Source organism: Carica papaya, chromosome 3 (genome assembly GCF_054855325.1).
Source record: "Carica papaya isolate Zhongbai chromosome 3, ASM5485532v1, whole genome shotgun sequence".
In the NCBI taxonomy this organism is placed as follows: Eukaryota; Viridiplantae; Streptophyta; class Magnoliopsida; order Brassicales; family Caricaceae; genus Carica; species Carica papaya.
In genome coordinates this window covers 23,406,957-23,428,634 of record NC_142311.1, presented here as the reverse complement: position 1 = coordinate 23,428,634, position 21,678 = coordinate 23,406,957, and the positions used below count along the sequence as shown (strand labels likewise).

The window sequence follows — 21,678 nt, the reverse complement described above, 5'->3', positions numbered from 1 at the left end:
TACAGAGTTTTTATGTGATCCGATACACTAATGCTAATATGATCACTCCCGTTCCACTCTGCGCAGTAAATACATATACCCCTTTTCTATCCCTCCCCCCTCCTGTCATTTATTTTGCTGTTCGTGCACACCGCACCTTTGCTTCGAGTTCTGATATAGAGCGAAATGCCCCGGTGCCTCGGCTCATGCCCAGATTAACTGACCGCCCACCGCATCTCTGTTTTCGTTGTTCTACTATGTAAAATACTCGTAATGACACTCTTATCTCATTATGGATTATAAATAAATGCACAAAAAATGTTAAGAAAAATGTCCCTACGCTGCGACTCACGTCAACGAATGAACCGACAGACCATGTCTCCGGTCACATGTAACGTTTAATTTCTTGTCTGCAAAATGATGAGTGCAACACAAGGAATCCAAGGATCGCCCATCCTAGTACTACTATTGCCCAAGCATGATTAACTGCGGAGTTCTGATAGGATTCGGTGCATTAGTGCTAGTATGATGGCACCCATTCCATTTCGCGCATCAAATACATATACTCCTCTTTCTCTCCCCACTCCCATCATTTGTTTTGCTGTGTGCGTACACCGTACCTCTGCTTCTAGTTCTAATATAGAGCAAAATGCCCCGACACCTCAACTCACACCAAGATGAACAGACCACCCGCCGTACCTCTTTTTTCATTATTCTATTATGTAAGATACTCGTAATGACACTCTTATCACGTGCTGGACTATAAATGAATGCATAAAAAATATTAAGCAAAATACCCTAACGCCGTGACTCACGTTGGTGGACTATGGCTCCAGTTGCGTGTAACGTTTAATACCCCGTTCTTAAAAAGACGGGTGCAAAATGAGGACTTTCCAGTAGGTCACACCCATGCTAGTACTACTCTCGCCCAAGCACACTTAACTGTGGGGTTCTGATGGGATCCAGTGCATTAGTGTTAGTATGATCGCACTGGTTCCATTCTATGTTGTAAATACATATACCCCTTCTCTTTCCCTCCCCCCTCACGTCATTTGTTTCATGATGCGCGAACACCGCACCTATGCTTCTTGTTCTAATATCAAGTGAAATGCCCCAGTGACTCTACTCACACCCAGATGAACGAACCACCTGCCGAACCTCATTTTTTATTGTTCTACTATGTAAAATAATCGTAATTACACTCTTATCACATGGTTGACTCTAAATGATTGCACAAAAAATATTAAACAAAATACCCCAGTGCCGTTACTCACGCTGGTAGACTGTGGCTCTGGTCTCGCATAACCTTTAATGCCCCCTTCACAAAAAGATGGGTGCAACACGAGATCTTCCCAGGAGGTCGCCAATCCTAGTATTACTCTCACCCAAGCATGCTTAACTATAGAGTTCAGATGGAATTCGGTGCATTAGTGCTGGTGTGATCGCACCCACCCTATTTTGCGCTGCAAATACATCTACCCATTCTCCTTCCCTCCCCCTCCCATCATTTGTTTTGCTTTGCACGCACACTGCACCTCCGCATATATTTCTAATATCAAATGAAATGCCCCTACGACTCGACTCATGCCCAAATGAACAGATTGTCTGCCGCAACTCGTTTTTCATTGTTCTACTATGTAAGATGCTTGTAATAACACTCTTATCATATGGTGGATTATAAATAAATACACAAAAAATATTAAGCAAAATGATCCGGTGCCGCGACTCACATTTGTGAATGAATCGGTGGATCGTGGCTATGGTTGTACGTAACGTCTAACACTCCCTCTGCAAAAAGATTGGTGCAAAACGAGGACTTCGAAGGAGGTCACCCATCTTAGTACTACTCTCGCCCAAGCACGCTTAACTGTGGAGTTCTGTTTGGATCTGGTGAATTAGTGCTGGTATGATCGCACCCATTCTATTCCACACTACAAATATATATACCCCTCTATTAATTTGTTTCATTGTGCGCGCACAACGCACCTCTACTTATACTTCCAATATCAAGAAAAATGCCCCGCGCGGCTCGACTCACACCCAGATGAATGAACTACCCGCCGCACCTTTGTTTCTGTTGTTCTACTATGTAAAATACTTGTAATGATACTCTTATTACATAGTGGACTATAAAAGAATGCACAAAAAATATTAAACAAAGTGCCCCGGCGCTGCGACTCATTTTTATGAATGAACTGGCAGACTATGGCTCCAGTCACGCGTAACGTTTAAAGCTCCATCTGTAAAAAGATGGGTGCAACACGAGTACTCTTCAAGAGGTCACCCATCCTAGTACTACTCTCGACAAAGTATGCTTAACTGTGGAGTTCTGATGGAATTCGGTATATTAGTGCTAGTTTTATCACATCCGTCTCCTGCTATAAATGCATATATTTGTTCTACTTCCCTCCCCCCTCCTGCATTTGTTTAGCTGTGGGTGCATACCACACCTCTGCTTCTAGTTCTAATATCAAGAAAAATTCTCTAGCATGTCGACTCATGCCCAGATGAACAGACTACCCACCGTACCTCTGTTTTTGTTGCTCTACTATTTAAGATACTCGTAATAACACTCTTATCATGTGATGGAATATAAATGATTGTACGAAAAATATTAAGCAAAATGCCCTGGTGTTGCGACTCACGTTGGCGAATGAACTAGCAGACTGTGTCTCCGATCGCATGTAACATTTAACACCCGGTCTGCAAAAAGACAGGTGCAACATGAGAACTTCCCAGGAGGTCACCCATCCTAATACTACTCTCGTCCAAGCACGCTTAACTACAGAGTTCTGATGGGATCTGGCATAGTAGTTCTATTATAATCGCACCTGTGCCATTTTATGTTGCGAGTACATGTGCCTGTTCTCCTTCCCTCCCCTGTCCCATCATTTGTTTCACTTTGCGTGTGCATCTCACATGTGCTTCTAGTTCTAATATCAGGTAAAATGCCCTGCGTCTCGACTCACGCCCAGATGAGCGGACCTCCCACTGCACCTCTTTTTTTATTTTTCTATTATTTAACATTCTCGTAATGACACTCTTATCATGTGTTGGACTATAAATGAATGCATAAAAAATATTAAGCAAAATGTCCCGGCGCCACAACTCACTCCAGAGAATGAACTAGCGGATCATGGCTCCGGTCGCACATAAAGTTTAACGCCCCATCCACAACAAGACAGATGCAACACAAGGACTTCTCAAGAGGTCATCCATATTAGTACTACTCTCGCCCAAGCACGCTTAGCTACGAGTTCTTATGGGATTCGGCGCAAAAAAAAATATTAAGCATGCTTTGACGAGAGTAGTACTAGGATGGTTGATCTTCTAGGATGGCTAATCATCTTTTTGCAAATTGGACGTTAAAAGTTATGCGCGACTAGAGCCATAGTTCGCTGTTGTGAGCCGCGATGCCAGGGCATTTTACTTAATATTTTTTGTGCATTCATTTATAGTCCATCACGTGATAAGAGTGTTATTATGAGCATCTTACATAGTAAAATAACAAAAAATGAGGTGTGGGTGGTGGTCCGTTCATCTGTGCATAAGTCGAGGCGTTAGGTTATTTCACTTGATATTAGAACTAGAATAAAAGGTGCAGTGTGCGCGCACACTAATACAAATGATAGAAGGGGGGGATGGAAGGAGAAAGGGGTATAAGTATTTACAGTGCAGAATGGAACGGGTGCGATCATAGCAGCTCTAATGCACTGGATTCCATCAGAACTCCACAGTGAAACGTGCTTTGGCGAGAATAGTACTAGGATGTGTGATCTCCTGAGAAGTCCTCGTGCTACACCTCTCTTTTTGCAAACAGGGCGTTAAACGTTACGTGCGACCTGAGCCACAGTCTGCTGGTTCTTTTACAAATGTGAGTTGCAGCACCGGGGCATTTTGTTTAATATTTTTTGTGCATTCATTTATAATCTTCCACGTGATAAGAGTATTATTAGGAGCATTTTATATAGTAGAATAATAAAATATGAGGTATGGTTAATGGTCCGTTCATCTGAGCGTGAGTCGAGCCATCAGGGTATTTTGTTTGATATTAGAACTAGAAGTAGAGGTGCGGTCTGCGCATATAGTGAAACAAATGATGGGAGGGGGGAGGGAAGGAGAAGGGGTACATATCTTTGCAGCGCAAAATTTGACTCGTGCGATCATACCAGCACTAATGCACTGGATCTCATCAAAACTCCGTAGTTAAGTATGCTTGGGCGAGAGTAGTACTAGGATGGCTGACCTCCTAGGAAGTCCTCGTGTTGCACCCATCTTTTTGTGGATGGGGCGTTAAACGTTACGTGTAATCGGAGACACCGTCCGTCGGTTCATTCCTCGGTATGAGTCGTAGCACTGAGACATTTTTCTAAATATTTTTTGTGTATTCATTTATAGTTCATCACATGATAAGAGTGTTATTACGAGTATATTACATAGTAAAACAACAAAAATAAATGTGCGGTGGGCCGTCCGTTCATCTAGGTGTGAGTCAAGGCAGCGAGGCATTTCGCTTGATATTAAAACTAGAAGTAGAGGTGCAGTGTGTGCGCACAGGGAAACAAATAATGGGAGGGGAGAAGGAGAACGGGTATATACATTTGTAGTTCGAAATGGGACGGGTGTGATCATACCAGAACTAATACACTGGATCCCATTAGAACTCCGCAGTCAAGGTGCTTGGGCTAGAGTAGTACTAGGATGGCTGACCTCCTGCGAAGTCCTTATGTTGCACCCGTATTTTTTGGGACCGGACATTAAAATTTACGCACGACCAGAGCCACAATCCGCCGACATGAGTTGGGGCATCATGACATTTTTCCTAATATTTTTCGTACATTCATTTATAGTCCACCGCGTGATAAGAGTGTCATTACGAGCATCTTACATAGTAAAACAATGAAAACAAATGTGCAGCCTTAACTCCGTTCATTTGGGCATGAGTTGAAGCGCCGGAGCATTTTGCTTGATATTAAAACTAGAAGCAGAGGTGCGGTGTGTGCGCACAGCGAAAAAAATGACGAGAGGGGGGAGGGAACTAGAAGCGTTATTTACATTTATAGCGTGAAATGGGACGGGTGCGATGATACCACCATTAATGCACCAAATCTGATCAGAACTCCACAGTTAGCGTGCTTGGACGAGAGTAATATTAGGATGGGTGACCTCCTGGAAAGTACTCGTGTTGCACTCGTCTTTTTACGGATGGGGCATTAAACATTATGTGCAACCGGAGCAACGATCTGCCAGTTTATTCACTGGCATGAGTTGTGGCGCTGGGGCATTTTGCTTTATCTTTTTCGTGCATTCATTTATAGTCCACCACGTCATAAGAGTGTCATTACGAGCATCTTAGATAGTAGAACAATGAAAATAAAGGTACGGCCTATGGTCCGTTCATTTGGGCACGAGTAGTACTAAGATGGGTGACCTCTTAGGAAGTCATCGTGTTACACGTGTCTTTTTTCAGACGGGGCATTAAACGTTACGCGCGACTGGAGACACGGTCCACCGGTTCATTTCCCGATGTGAGTCGCAGCACCAGGGCATTTTGCTTAATATTTTTCATACATTCATTTATAGTCCATCACATGATAAAAGTGTCATTACAAGTATCTTACATAGTAGAACAATGAAAATAGAGGTGCGTTAGGTGGTCCGTTCATCTGGGCATGAGTCGAGGCACCGAGGAATTTCGCTTGATATTAAAACTAGAAGTAGATGTGCAATGTGCACGCACAATGAAACAAATGATGGGAGGGAGGAGGGAAGTAGAAGGGGTACATGTATTTACAACGCAAAATGGGACTAGTCCAACCATATAAGCACTAATGCACCGAATCCCATTAGAACTCCACAGTCAAGCATGCTTGAACAAGAGTAGTACTAGAATGGCTGACCTCCTAGGAAGTCCTCATGTTGTACCCATCTTTTTGCAGATACAGCGTTAAACGTTACGCGCGACTGGACCCACTATCCGCCAGTTCATTTGCAAACGTGAGTCGTGGCGCCAAGGCATTTTGCTTTATCTCTTTTGTGCATTCATTTATAGTCCACCACGTGATAAGAGTGTTATTACGAGCATTTTATATAGTAGAATAATGAAAACAGAGGTACGGCGAGTGGTTCGTTCATCTGGGCGTTAGTCGAGGCGCTAGGCCATTTTGCTCTATATTAGAACTAGAAGAGAGGTGAGGTTTGCACGCATAATGAAACAAATGACGGGAGGGGGGAGGGAAAGAGAAGGGGTATATGTATTTGCAACGCAGAATGGAACGGGTGCGATCATACCAGTATTAATGCACCAGATCCCATCTGAACTCCGCAGTTAAACACGCTTCGGCGAGAGTTGTACACGGATGGGTGATCTCTTGGGAAGTCTTTATGCTGCGCCCGTCTTTTTATAGACATGGCGTTAAACATTACCAATGACTGGAGTCACGGTCTACCAGTTCATTGGTAAACGTGAATCGCAGCGGTGGGGCATGTTGCTTAATATTTTTTGTGCAATCATTTATAGTCCACCACATGATAAAAGTATCATTATGAGTATCTTACATAGAAGAACAAAGAAAATATAGGTGCGGCAGGCGGTCCATTCATGTGGGCCTTAGTCGAGGCACAGGGGCATTTCCCTTTATATTAGAACTAGAAGCAGAGGTGAGGTGTGTGAGCACAGTGAAATAAATGATGGGAGGGGTAAGGGAAGGAGAAGGGGCACATGCATTTGTAGCGTGGAATGGGATGGGCTATAGTACATTATAAGAGTGTCATTATAGGCATCTTAATTAGTATAACCACACAAAAAAAGGTGCGGCGAGTGATCCATTCATCTCGGCACGAGTTGAGGCGCCGTAGTATTTTGCTTGATATTAAAACTAGAACCACAGGTGAGTTGTGTGCGCACAGTGAAACAAATGATGGGAGAGGGGAGGGAAGGAGAAGGGGCACATGCATTTGCAGCGTGGAATGAGACAGGTGCGATCATATCAGCACTAATGCACCGGATCCCATCAGAACTCCGCAGTCAAGTGTGCTTGGGCGATAATACTGCTAAGATGAGTGACCCCATGGGAAGTTCTCGTGTTGTACCTATTTTTTTGCGCACGGGGTGTTAAAAGTTACGCGTGACTGGGACCACAGTCTGCTGGTGCATTGGCAAACGTGAGTCGCAGCGCCGAGGCATTTGGCTTAATATTTTTTGTGCATTTACTTATAGTCCACCATGTGATAAGAGTGTGATTACGAGCATCTTACATAATAGAATAACAAAAAATGAGATACGGTGGATGGTTCATCTAGGCGTGAGTCGAGCCACCAGAGCATTTAGCTTAATATTAGAACTAGAAACAGACGTGCGGTGTGTGCGCAGAGTGAAATAAATGATGGGAGGTGGGAGGGAAGGAGAAGGGGCACATGTATTTGCAAGGCAAAATGGGATCAATACGATCATACCAGAATTTATCCACCAGATCCCATCAGAACACTGTAGTTAAGAGTGCCTCAGTGAGAATAGTACTAGGATGGGTGATCTCCTGGGAAGTCCTCGTGTTACACCCGTCTTTTTGTAGATAAGGCATTAAACATTACGCACCATCGGAGCCACAGTTCACCAGTTTATTCGCAAATGTGAGTCGCGACGCTGGGACATTTTGTATAATATTTTTCATGCATTCATTTATAGTCCACCACATGATAAGAGGGTAATTACGAGGATCTTTCATAGTAAAATGGAAATAGAGGTGCGGCTAGTGGTCCGTTCATCTTGGCGTGAGTCGAGCTGCCAGAACATTTCGCTTGGTATTAGAACTCGAAGCAGAGGTGCGGTGTGCATGCACAGTGAAGTAAATGATGGGAGGGAGAGGGAAGGAGAAGGGGTATATGCATTTGTAACCCAAAATGGGATAATTGTGATCATACCAGCACTAATGAACCAGATCCCACAAGAACTCTGTAGTTAAACGTGTTTGGGCGAGAGATGTACTAGAATGGGTGACCTCTTGGGAAGTCTTTGTGTTGCACCTGTCTTTTTTTAGACGGGGCATTAATTGTTATGCACTACTGGAGCCACACTCATTTTTAGTTATAATATCAAGCGAAATGTTCTGGCGTCTCAACTCATGCCCAGATGAATAGACCACTTGTCATACGTCTATTTTTGTTGTTTTACTATTCAAGATGCTCATAATCACACTCTTATCACATGGTGGACCATAAATGAATGCACGAAAAAGATAAAAAAAAATGCCTCGGCGCCGTGACTCACATTTGCCAATGAACTAGCAGACTATGGGTCCAGTTGGGCGTAATGTTTAACGCTCTGTCTGCAAAAAGACGGGTGCAACACGAGAACTTCCCAGGAGGTCATTCTTGTTAGTATGCCCCTGCTCATTCCCTCCCCTTCCCATCATTTGTTTCGCTGTGCGCGCACACCACACCTCTACTTCTAGTTCTAATATTAAGCGAGATGCCCCGGTGCCTCGACTTACACCAAGATGAACAGACTGCCCATCACATCTCTATTTTCATTGTTCAATTATGTAAGATGCTCATAATGACACTTTTATAACGTGGTGGATTATAAATGAATGCGTGAAAAATATTAAACAAAATGCCCAAGCGCTGTGACTCACATTTGTGAATGAACTGGCAGACTGTTGCTCTGATCGCACGTAATGTTTAATGTTCTGACCCCAAAAAGACTAGTGCAACATGAGAACTTCCCAAGAGGTCACCCATCTTAGTACCACTCTCGACTAAGCATGCTTAACTGTGAAGTTCTGATCAGATCCGGTGCATTAGTGTTGATATGATCACACCTTTCTAATTTCGTGCTCAAATGCATGTACCCTTCTTTCCCTCACCCCTCCCATTATTTGTTTCAATGTGCGCGCACACCGCACCTCTTCTTCTAGTTTTAATATCAAGCAAAATGTCACAGCACCTCGACTCACGCCCAGATGAACGGATCGCCTGCCGAAGCTCTATTTTTGTTGTTTTACTACGTAATATGCTCTTAATAACACTCTTATCATGTGGTGGACTATAAATGAATGCACGAAAAATATTAAGCAAAAATGCTCCGACGCCACGACTCACGTTTGCGAATGAACCGGCAGACCGTTGCTCCAGTTGGGTGTAACGGTTAATGCCTTGTCTACAAAAAGATGGGTATAACATGAAAACGTCCCAGGAGGTCACCAATCTTAGGACTCTCATCCAAGCACGCTTAACTACTGAGTTATGATGGGATCCGATTTATCAGTGCTAGTATGATCGCACCCTTTTCATTTTTCACTGCAAATACATATACCCCTTTTCGTTCCCTCTCCCTTCCCGTCATTTGTTTCGTTGTGCGCACACACCTCTTTTTTTAGTGTTTTACTATATAAGATACTCGTAATGATACTCTTATCATGTGGTTGGCTATAAATGAATGAACAAAAAAAATGAAGCAAAATGCTCCAGTGCCGTGACTAACGTTTGTGAATTAACTAGTGGACCATTGGTACAGTCACGAGTAGTGTTTAATGCTCCATCCGTAAAAAAAGGGCACAACTCGAGGACTTCCCAGGGGGTCACCCATCCAAGTACTACTCTCGCCCAAGCATGATTAACTGCAAAGTTCTGATGGGATCCTGTGCATTAGTCTGGTATGATCGCACTTGTCCAATTCCATGCTGCATATACATATACCCCTTCTCCTTCCCTGCCCCCTCCCGTAATTTGTTTCACTGTACGCGCACACCTCACTTCTGCTTCTAGTTTTAATATCAAGCAAAATGCTCCGACTCCTCGACTCATACCCAGATGAACAGACCGCTCGCTGCACCTCTGTTTTCATTATTCTACTAATTAAGATGCTCATAATGACACTCTTATCATGTGAAGGACTATAAATGAATGCACAGAAAATATTAAGCAAAAATACCCCACCGCCACGACTCACATCGGTGGCTTGTGTCTCTAGTCGCGCGTAACATTTTACATCCCGTTCATAAAAAGACAGGTGTAACATGAGAACTTCCCACAAGATCACCCATCCTTGTACTACTCTCGCCCAAACACGCTTAATTGTGGGTTTCTGATCGGATCTGGTGTATTAGTGCTAGTATGATCACACCTCTCCCAATCTACACTGCAAATACATATACCCCTTCTCGTTCCCTGCCCCCTCCCGTCATTTGTTTCGTTGTGCATGCACACTGCACCTCTGCTTCTAGTTCTAATATCAAGCGAAATGGCCCAGCACCTTAATTCATGTCTAGATGAATGGACCGCCCGCTATACCTTATTTTTCGTTCTTCTACTATGTAAGATGCTCGTAATGACACTCTTATCACGTGGTGGATTATAAATGAATTCATGAAAAATATAAAGCAAAATGCACCGGTGTCGCGACTAACACTGGCGGACTATGGCTCTGGTTACACGTAACGTTTATCGCCCTGTCTGCAAAAAGACTGGTACAACACGAGGACTTCCCAATAGATCACCCACACTAGTACTACTCTCACCCAAGCACGCTTAACTGTGGAGTTATGATGGGATCTGGTATGTTAGTGCTAATATGATCGATCCGTCTATTTATGCGCTACAAATACATATACCTGTTCTCCTTCTCTCCCTACTTCCATCATTTGTTTCGTTGTGCGCGCACACCGCACCTCTGCTTCTAGTTTTAATATCAAGTGAAATGTCTTGGCCCCTCGACTCACGCTTAAATAAACGAACTGCCCGCTGCGCCTCTATTTTCGTTGTTCTACTATATAAGATACTCGTAATGACACTTTTATCTCGTGATAGACTATAAATGACTGCACGAAAAATATTAAGCAAAATTCTCCTATGCCATGACTCACGTTGGAAAATGAACCGGCGAACCGTGTACTTGGTCATGAGTAATTTTTAACGCCCCTTCCACAAATAGACAGGTGCAACACGAGGACTTTCCAGGAGGTCACCCATCCTAGTATTATTCTCGCCCAAGCACGCTTAACTACGGAGTTCGATCTAGTGCATTAGTGCTAGTATAATCGTAACCCTTCCCTTTTCTCGCTGCAAATACATATACCCCTTCTCCTTCCCTCCCCTTTTTCGTCATTTGTTTCGTTGTACGTGCACACCGCATCTTTCCTTCTAGTTTAAATATCAAGCGAAATGTTTCGGTACCTCAACTCATGCCCAAATGACTGTTGCTCCGATCCTGCGTAACATTTAATGCCCCATCCGTAAAAAGACGAGTGTAACATGAAAACTTCCTATAAGGTCACCCATCTTAGTATTACTCTTACCCAAGCACGCTTACTGCAGGGTTCTGATGGGATTTGGTGCATTAGTGCTGGTATGATCGCACCTCTCCCAATCCACGCTGTAAATACATATATCCCTTCTCCTTCCCTCCCCCCTCCCGTCATTTGTTTCGCTGTGCGCGCACACTGTACCTCTACTTCTAGTTCTAATATCAAGTGAAATGCCTCAATGCCTCGACTCATGCCCAGACGATTAGACCACTTGCCACACCTCTATTTTAACTTTTCTACTATTTAAGATGCTTGTAATGATACTCTTATCACATGGTGGACTATAAATGAATTGAAAAAAAATATTAAGAAAAATGTCTTGACACTGGACTCATGCAGATAAATTAATCATCGGACCGTGGCTCCGGTTGTGTATAATGTTTAATGCCCCATCAGCAAAAAGACAGGTGCAACACGAGGACTTCTCAAGAGGTCACCAATCCTAGTGCTACTCTCACCCAAGCACGCTTAACTGCACAGTTCTAATGAGATCAGATGTATTAGTATTGGTATGATCGCACATGTTCCATTTTGTGCTGCAAATACATAAACCCCTTCTCCTTCCCCCCCCCTCCCGTTATTTATTTCGTTGTGTGTGCACACTACACTTCTCCTTCTAGCTCAAATATCAAGTAAAATGTCTCGGTGCCTCAACTCACGCCTAGATGAATGGACTGCCAGCTGCACCTCTATTTTCATTGTTTTACTATGTGAGATGCTCACAATGACACTCTTATCACGTGGTGTATTATAAATGAATGCACCAAAAATATTAAGCAAAATGTCCTGACGACGCGACTCACACTGACGAATGAACTGGTGGACCTTGATTCCAGTTACGTGTAATGTTTGACGCCCCGTCCGCAAAAAGACGGGTGCAGCACAAAGAATTTTCAAGAGGCCACCCATCCTAGTACTACTATCGCTCAAGCATGCATAATTGTGGAGTTCTGATGGGATCTGGTGTGTTAGTGCTAGTATGATCGCACCCATCCCATTCAACGCTGCAAATGCATATACCCCTTCTCCTTCCCTCCCCCCTCCCATCATTTATTTCACTGTACACGCACACCGCACCTCTATTTCTAGTTTTAATATCAAGAGAAATGCCTTGGTGCCTCGACTCGTATCCAGATTAACGAACTGTCGGCCGCACCTCTGTTTTCATTGTTCTATTAATTAAGATGCTCGTAATGACAATCTTATCATATGGTGAAATATAAATGAATGCAGGAAAAATATTAAGTAATTTGCCCAAGCCTCGCGACTCACGCTGGCGAATGGACCAGTAGACCGTGGCTATGGACATGCGTAATGCTTAACTTTCCATCTGCGAAAAAATGGGTGTACCATGAGGACTTTCCAGGAGGTCACCCATCCTAGTACTACTCTTGTACAAGCACGTAGGATTGAGGAGTTCTGATGGGATTCGGTGAATTAGTGCTGGTATGATCGCACCCATTGAATTTTGCACTGCAAATTCATATTCCCCTTCTCCTGCCCTCCCCCATCCCGTTATTTATGTCACTGTGCGTGCACATCACACCTCTGTTTTTAGTTCTAATATAGAGCAAAATGTCCTGCCGCCTCGACTCACACCTATATGAATGGACCGCCCACTGTACCTTTATTTCGTTATTCTACTATGCAAGATACTTGTAATGACACTCTTATATCGTGATAGACTATAAATTAAAGCACGGAAAATATTAAACAAAATCCCATACGACGTGACTAAAGTTGGCAAATGAACTGGCAGATCATGTCTTGGGTGGCGCATAATGTTTAATTCTCCATCCGCAAAACGACGGGTTTAACATGAGGACTTCCTCAGAGGTCACCCAACCTAGTACTACCCTCGTCCAAACATGCTTACCTGTAAAGTTCTTATAGGATCTGGTACATTAGTTCTGGTATGATCGAACCCGTAACATTTTGCGCTGTAAATGCATGTGCCCCTTCTCCTTCCCTCCCCCCTCCCGTCATTTGTTTCGCTATGCGCACACACTGAATCTTTGCTTCTAGTTCTAATATAGAACAAAATGCTCCGGTGCCATGACTCACGTCCAGATGAATGTATCGCCCGCCGCACCTCTGTTATTGTTGTTCTACTATGCAAGATACTCATAATGATACTTTTATCTAGTGATGAATTATAAATGAATGTACAAAAAATATTAAGCAAAATGCACTGGCGCCGCGACTTACGCTGGTGGACTGTGGCTTCGGTCACGCGTAAAGTTTAATGCCTCGTCTGTAAAAAGACTGGTGCAAAATGTGGACTATTAAGCAGGTCACCAATCCCAGTACTACTCTCGCTCAAGCACGCTTAACTGCGAGGTTCTGATGGGATCCAGTGCTTTAGTACTTGTATGCTTGCAGTCGTTCCATGCTGCGCTGCAACTATATATACCCCTTCTTTTTTCCTCCCCCTCCCAGTATTTGTTTCGTTGTGCGTGCACACCACACTCTGCTTCTCGTTCTAATATTAAGTGAAATGCCTCGATGCCTCAACTCACGCCTAAATGAACGGATCGCCTGCCATACCTCTTTTTTTGTTCTTGTATTATGTAAGATGTTTGTAATAACACTCTTATCACGTGGTGGACTATAAGTGAATGCACAAAAAAGATAGAGCAAAATGCCCCAGTGCCGCAACTCATGTCGGTGAATGAACCGGCAGACTGTGGCTTCGATCCCGTGTAACATTTAATGCCTCCTCCAAAAAAGACAGGTGCAACACAAGAACTTCCTAAGAGGTCACCCATCCTAGTACTACTTTCGCCCAAACATGCTTAACTGTAGAGTTCTGATGGGATTCGATGAATTAGTGCTAGTATGATCGCACCCATCCCATTCCACGTTGTATATTCTCTTTCCCTCTCCCGTCCAATCATTTATTTTGCTATACGCGCACATAGCACATCTACTTTTAGTTCTAATATCAAGCGAAATGCCTCGGCACCTTGACTCACTCTCAAATAAACGAACTACCTGTCGCGCCTCTGTTTTTGTTGTTCTACTATGTAAGATACGCATAATGACACTCTTATCACATGATGGACTATAAATGAATGCACAAAAAATATTAAGAAAAATACCCCAGCGACGCGACTCACGTCGGAGAATGAACTGGCGAACTGTGGATCCAATCGCACGTGATGTTTACTGTTCCGTCTATAAAAAGAGGGGTGCAACACGAGGACTTCCGAGGAGGTCACCCATCCTAGTACCACTCTCGCCCAAGTACGTTTAGCTGTTGAGTTTTGATGGGATCCGGTGCATTAGTGCTGCTATGATCGCACCCGTCCCATTCCGCGTTGCAAATACATGTGCCCCTTCTCCTTCCCTCCCCCCTACCATCATTTGTGTTATTGTGCGCGCACACCGCACCTCTACTTCTAGTTTTAATATCAAGGGAAATGCCCCGGCGGACACCCAAATTAACGGATCGCCTGTCACACCTCTATTTTTGTTATTCTACTAATTAAGATGCTCATAATGACACTCTTATCACATGGTGGACTATAAATGAATGTACGAAAAATATTAAGCAAAATGCCCTGGTGCCGCAATTCATGGCAGCGAATGAACCGGCGGACCACGGCTCCCTATCATGCGTAACATTTAACGCCACGTCCGTAAAAACACAAGTGCACATAGGGACTTCCAAGAAGATCACCAATCCTAGTACTACCCTCGCCCAGGCACCCCTAAAAGGGGAGTTCTGATGGGATCCGGTGCATTAGTGTTGGTATGATCGCACCCTTCCCATTTGATGATGCAAATGCATATAACCCTTCTCCTTCCCTATCCCCTCCCACCATTTGTTTCGTTATGCGTGCAGATTGCACCTTTGCTTCTAGTTCTATTATCAAGCGAAATGCCCCGGCAGCTCGACTCACGCCTAGATGAACAGACTACCCACCGCACCCTGTTTTCATTATTCTACTATTTACGGTTCTCGTAATAATACTTTAATCACGTGGTTGACTATAAATGAATGCACAAAAAATATTAAGCAAAATGCCCTTGCGCCGCGACTCACATTTGTGCATGAACTGGCAAACCGTGCCTTCGATCGTCCGTAACATTTAACACCCTGTCTGTAAAAGAAAAGAGTGCAACACGAGAACTTTTCAGGAGGTCTGATGCATTAGTGCTAGTACTACTCTCGCCTAAGCACACTTAATTATAGAGTTTGATGGGATCTGATGTATTAGTACTGATTTTATCGCATCCCTTCTATTTCGCGATGAAAATACATATACCACTTCTCCTTCCCTCCCCCCTCCCGTCATTTGTTTTGCTATGTGCGCACATTGCACCTCTGTTTCTAGTTTTCTTATTAAACGAAATGCCCAAGCATCTCGACTCATGCGTAGATGAACGAACCACCCACCGCAACTCTATTTTTTTTGTTCTACTAGGTAAGATACTCATAATGACACTCTTATCTCGTGATGGACTATAAATTAATACACAAAAAATATTAAGCAAAATGCCCCAACACCGCGACTCACGCTAGCGGACTGTGGCTCCAGTCACGCGTAGCGTTTAACACCCCATCCCCAAAAAGATGGGTGGAACACGAGAACTTCTAAAGAGGTCCCCCATCCTAGTACTACTTTTGCCCATACACACTTAACTACAGAGTTCGATTGGATCCGGTGCACTAGTGTTGGTATGATCGCACCCCTTCCATTCCACGCTGCAAATACATATACCCTTTCTCCTTCTCTCCCCTCTCCCCTCATTTGTTTCCCTGTGCACGTATACTGCACCTCTGTTTCTAGTTTTAATATCAAGCAAAATGTCCGGGCACCTTGACTCATGCGCAGATGAACGGACTACCTGTCGCACCTCATTTTTTGTTGTTCTACTATGTAAGATGCTCGTAATGACACTCTTATCACGTGGTGGACACTAAATGAATGCACAAAAAATATTAAGCAAAATATTCCGGTGCCTCAACTCATGCCAGAGGACTGTGGCTCCAATTGCGTGTAACGTTTAACACCCTGTTTGTAAAAAGATGGGCGTAACATGAAGACTTCCCAAAAAGTCACCCATCCTAGTACTACTCTCGCCAAATACGCTTTACTACGGAGTTCGATGGGATCTGGTGCCTTAGTGCTAGTATGATTGCACCTCTTGCATTCTGCACTGCAAATAAATATACCCCTTCTCATTCTCTCTCCCTCCTTTCATTTGTTTCGCAGTGCGTGAACACCCCATCTCTGCTTCTAGTTCTAATATAAAGCAAAATTCTCCGATGCCTCGACTCATGCCTAGATGAACGGACCGCCCGTTGTACCTCGTTTTTCATTGTTGTAATATGTAAGTTGCTCGTAATCACACTCTTATCACATGGTGGACTATAAATGAATGCACAAAAAGTATTAAGCAAAATGTTCGAGCATCGTGACACACTCTGGGGGACTGTGGCTCCGATTGCGCATAATGTTTAACGTCTTATCAGCAAAAAGACGAGTGGAACACGAGGACTTCCCAAGAGGTCACCCATCCGAGTACTACTTTCATCCAAGCACGCTTAACTACAAAGTTCGATGGGATCCGATGCATTAGTGCTAGTATGATCGCACCCCTTCCATTTTGCGCTGCAATTACATATACCCCTTCTCCTTCCCTCCCCCCTCCCGTCATTTGTTTGTTGTGCGCGCACACCACACCTCTGTTTCTAGTTTTAATATCAAGCGAAATGCCCAAGCGCCTCGACTCATGCGTAGATGAACAGACCGCCCACCACAACTCTATTTTTGTAATTCTACTATGTAAGATACTCATAATGACACTTTTATCTCGTGATGGACTATAAATTAATGCACGAAAAATATTAAGCAAAATGCCTCAATGCCGCGACTCACGCTGGTTGACTGTGGCTCCGATCGCGTGTAACGTTTAATGTCTTGTTAGCGAAAAGATAAGTGGAACACGAGGACTTCGTAGGAGATCATCCATCCGAGTACTACTTCCACCCAAATACGCTTAACTACAGAGTTCAATAGGATCCGATGCATTAGTGCTAGTATGATCACACCCCTTCTAGTCCACGCTGAAAGTACATATACCCCTTCTCCTTCCCACCCGCCTCCCGTCATTTGTTTCGCTTTGTGCGCACACCGCACCTCTGCTTCTAGTTCTAATATAGAGCAAAATATCCTACACCTCGACTCATGCCAATATGAACGAACCTCCTGCCACACCTCTGTTTTCATTGTTCTACTATGAAGATACTCGTAATTACACTCTTATCCCATGATGGACTATAAATTAATGCATGAAAAATATTAAACACAATGTCTTTGCGTCGAAACTAACACCGGCTAATGAACCAGCCGACCGTATCTCTAGTTGTACGTAACGTTAAATGCGGGTACAACACGAGGACTTCTTAGGAGGTCACCCATCATAGTATTACTCTTGCCAAAGCACGTTTAATTGAAGAGTTCTGATGAGATCCGATGCATTAGTGCTGGAATAATTGCACCCATCCTATTCCGCGCTGCAAATGCATGTGCCCCTTCTCTTTCTCTCCCCCATCCCATCATTTGTTTCACTGAGCGCACACCTCACGTTTACTTCTAGTTTTAATATCAAGCGAAATGTCAAGGCGCCTCGACTCATGCCCAAATGAACAGATCGCTCGCCGCACCTCTATTTTCGTTGTTCTGCTAATTAAGATGCTCGCAATGACACTCTTATCACGTGCTAGACAATAAATGAATGCACAAAAAATATTAAGCAAAATGCCCCAGTGCCGCGACTCACGCGAGTGAATGAACCAGCTGACCGTGGCTCCAGTCATGTGTAACATTTAATGCCCCCTCAGCAAAAAGACGGGTGCAACATGAGGACTTCCCAGCAGGTGGCCCATCTAAGAACTACTCTTCTCCAAGCACGCTTAATTATGGAATTCTAATTGGATGCAGTGCATTAGTGTTAATATGATGGTACATTTCCCATTTGGTGCTCAAATGCATGTACTCCTACTCATTCCCTCCCCCTTCCCATCATTTATTTCGTTGTGCGTGCACACCGCTCCTCTACTTCTAGTTCTAATATCAAGCGAAATGTCCCGACCCCTCAACTCACCCCCAGATGAATGGATCACCCGCTGCATCTCTTGTTTTTGTTTTTTTTACTATATAAGATGCTCGAAGTGGCATATTTATCACATGGCGAACTATAAATAAATGCTAGAGAAATATTAAGCAAAATGCCCTGGCACCGCGACTCACACAGGCGAGTGAACTGACAGAACATGGCTTCAATCGCACGTAACATTTAACGCCCCGTCCTCAAAAAGACGGGTACAACACGAGGACTTCCCCGTAGATCATCCATCTAAGTACTAATCTCACCCAAGCATGCTTAACTATGGAGTTTTCATGGGAGCCGGTGCATTAGTGTTAGTATGATCGCACCCTTCTCATTTCGTGCTCAAATGCATCTACCTCTACCCGCCTCCCACCATTTGTTTCATTGTAAGTGCACACCTTATCTCTGCTTCTAGTTCTAATAGTAAGCAAAATGCCCCAGTGCCTCAACTCATGCCCAGATGAACGGATCGCCCACCGCACCTCTTTTTTTATTTTTATACTATGTAAGCATAATGACACTCTTATCACGTGGTGGACTATAAATGAATGCACGAAAGAGATAAAGCAAAATGCCCCAGCACCGCAACTCACGTTGACGAATGAATTGGCTAACCATGGATTCGGTTGCACATAACATTTAACTCCCCATCCAAAAAAAGATAGGTTCAACACGAGAACTTCCCAAAAGGTCACCCATCTTAGTACTACTCTCGCCCAAGCACGCTTAGTTTCGAATTCTGATGGGATTTGGCGCATTAGTTCTGGTATGATCGCACCCATCCCATTCTGCGCTGCATATACATATATCCCTTCTCCTTCCCTCCCCCCTCTAATCATTTGTTTTGCTATGCGCACACACCGCATCTCTACTTCTAGTTCTAATATCAAGCAAAATGCCCCGGCACCTCGACTTATGCCTAGATGAACAGACCGCCCACCACACCTTTGTTTTCGTTGTTCTACTTTGTAAGAAGCCCGTAATGACACTCTTATCATGTTGTGGACAATAAATGAACGCACAAAAAAGATAAAGTAAAATGCCCCACCGTCGCGATTAACATTTGCGAATGAACCGATGGACCGTGGATCTAGTCGCGCATAATGTTTAACTCCTCGTTCGAAAAAAAAAAGGTGCAACACGAGAACTTCTCAGGAGGTCACCCATCCTCGTACTACTCTCAGCCAAACATGTTTAACTACGGAGTTTTGATGGCATTCGGTGCATTAATGCTGGTATGATCGTAAATGTCCAATTTCGCGTAGCATATACATATACCCCTTCTCCTTCCCTCCCCCCTCCCATAATTTTTTTCGCTGTGCGCGCTCACTGTACCTCTGCTTCTAGTTCTAATATCAAATGAAATGCCCCAGCACCTCGACTCACACCCAGATGAATGGACTGCCTACCGCAACTCATTTTTTGTTGTTTTATTCTGTAAGATGCTCGTAATAACACTCTTATTACGTAACAGACTATAAATGAATGCACAAAAAATATTAAGCAAAATTCTCCAACACCAAGACTCATGCTGGCGGACTGTGGCTCCAGTCGCACATACTGTTTAACACCTCATCCAAAAAAAGACGGGTGCAACATGAAAATTTTTCAAAGGTCACCCACCTTAGTACTACTCTCGCCCAATCATGCTTACCTACAGAGTTCTGATGGGATCCAGTGCATTAGTACTGGAATGATCGCACTTGTCCCATTCTGCGCTGCATATACATATACTTCTTCTCCTTCCCTCCCCCCCTCCCATAATTTGATTTATTATGTGCACACACCTCAACTCTACTTCTAATTCTAATATTAAGCAAAATGACTTGACGCCTCGACTCACGCCAAGATGAACAGACTGCCCACTGCATCTTTGTTTTTCTTTTTTTACTAATTAAGATGCTCGTAATGACACTCTTATATCGTGGTAGACTATAAATGAATGCATAAAAAATATCAAGCAAAATTTTCCAACACTGCGATTCACGTCAGTAAACGAATTGGCGGACCGTGTCTTTGGTTGCGTGTAATGTTTAACATCCCGTTCGCAAAATGATTGGTGCAACACAAGAACTTCCCAAGAGGTCACCCTACCTAGTACTACTATCATCCAAGCACGCTTGACTTCAAAGTTCTGATGGGATCCGGTGCATTAGTGCTAGTATGATTGCACACGTCCCATTGTGCGCTGTGAATGCATGTACCCCTTCTCCTTCCTTCCCTGCTCCCATCATTTGTTTCACTTTGCGCGCGCACCTCACCTCTGCTTCTAGTTTTAATATTAAGCGAAATGCCCCGACGCCTCAACTCATGCCTAGATGAACGGATCGCACACTGCACCTCTATTTTCGTTGTTCTACTAATTAAGATGCTTGCAATGACACTCTTATCATGTGGTGGAATATAAATGAATGCATAAAAAATATTAAGCAAAATGATCCAGCATCGTGACTCACACTGAGGGACTATGGCTCCCATTGCGCATGACGTTTAGCTCCCCATTCGTAAAAAGACGGGTGAAACATGAGGACTTCCTAGGAGGTCACCCATCCTAGTACTACAATTGCCCAAGCACACTTAACTACGGAGTTCTGATGGGATCCGGTGCATTAGTGTTGACCCATCTCACCCAATCCACGCTACAAATACATATACCCTTTCTCCTTCTCTCCTGCTTCCCATCATTTATTTCGTTGTGTGCACACACCGCACCTCTGCTTCTGGTTCTAATATCAAACAAAATTCCCTAGTGCCTCGATTTATGCCCAGATGAACGGATCGCCCACCGCACCTCATTTTTCGTTGTTTTACTATGTAAGACACTTATAATCTTATCACGTGGTGGAGGTATAAATGAATTCATGAAAAATATTAAGTAAAATGCCCTGGTACTGTTCCTCAAGCCCGACGTACTATGGCTTCATTTGCACATAACATTTATCAACCCGTCTATAAAAAGACGGGTGCAGCACGAGGATTTCGTAGGAGGTCACCCTTCCTAGTACTACTGTCACCCAAGCATGCTTAATTGCGGAGTACTGATGAGATCCAATGTGTTAGTTCTGGTATGATCGCACCCGTTCCATTTTGCGCTGCAAATACATAAACCTCTTTTCCTTCCCTCCCCCCTCCCATAATTTGTTTCACTGTGCGCACACACCGCCTCTCTCCTTCTAGTTCTAATATGAAGCAAAATGCACCAGCGCGTCGATTCACGCCCAGATGAATGGATTGCCCGCCGGACCTCTATTTTTGTTGTTCTACTATGTAAGAT

The 21,678-nt window shown here is 43.8% G+C and overlaps 10 pseudogenes; 4 read left to right on the top strand and 6 right to left on the bottom strand.

Moving 5' to 3' along the window:
- Positions 1 to 1,310: 1,310 nt before the first annotated feature.
- LOC148266988 (5S ribosomal RNA) lies at positions 1,311 to 1,429 on the bottom strand (annotated as a pseudogene).
- A 349-nt stretch (positions 1,430 to 1,778) lies between these two features.
- LOC148266987 (5S ribosomal RNA) lies at positions 1,779 to 1,897 on the bottom strand (annotated as a pseudogene).
- Positions 1,898 to 2,693: 796 nt separating this feature from the next.
- On the bottom strand, positions 2,694 to 2,812 carry LOC148266986 (5S ribosomal RNA; annotated as a pseudogene).
- Positions 2,813 to 4,134: 1,322 nt separating this feature from the next.
- Positions 4,135 to 4,253, top strand: LOC148266985 (5S ribosomal RNA; annotated as a pseudogene).
- Positions 4,254 to 4,599: 346 nt separating this feature from the next.
- Positions 4,600 to 4,717, top strand: LOC148266984 (5S ribosomal RNA; annotated as a pseudogene).
- A 2,238-nt stretch (positions 4,718 to 6,955) lies between these two features.
- LOC148266983 (5S ribosomal RNA) lies at positions 6,956 to 7,074 on the top strand (annotated as a pseudogene).
- An 811-nt stretch (positions 7,075 to 7,885) lies between these two features.
- LOC148266982 (5S ribosomal RNA) lies at positions 7,886 to 8,004 on the top strand (annotated as a pseudogene).
- Positions 8,005 to 14,470: 6,466 nt separating this feature from the next.
- LOC148266981 (5S ribosomal RNA) lies at positions 14,471 to 14,589 on the bottom strand (annotated as a pseudogene).
- A 4,477-nt stretch (positions 14,590 to 19,066) lies between these two features.
- LOC148266980 (5S ribosomal RNA) lies at positions 19,067 to 19,184 on the bottom strand (annotated as a pseudogene).
- A 1,276-nt stretch (positions 19,185 to 20,460) lies between these two features.
- On the bottom strand, positions 20,461 to 20,579 carry LOC148266979 (5S ribosomal RNA; annotated as a pseudogene).
- Positions 20,580 to 21,678: the final 1,099 nt, after the last annotated feature.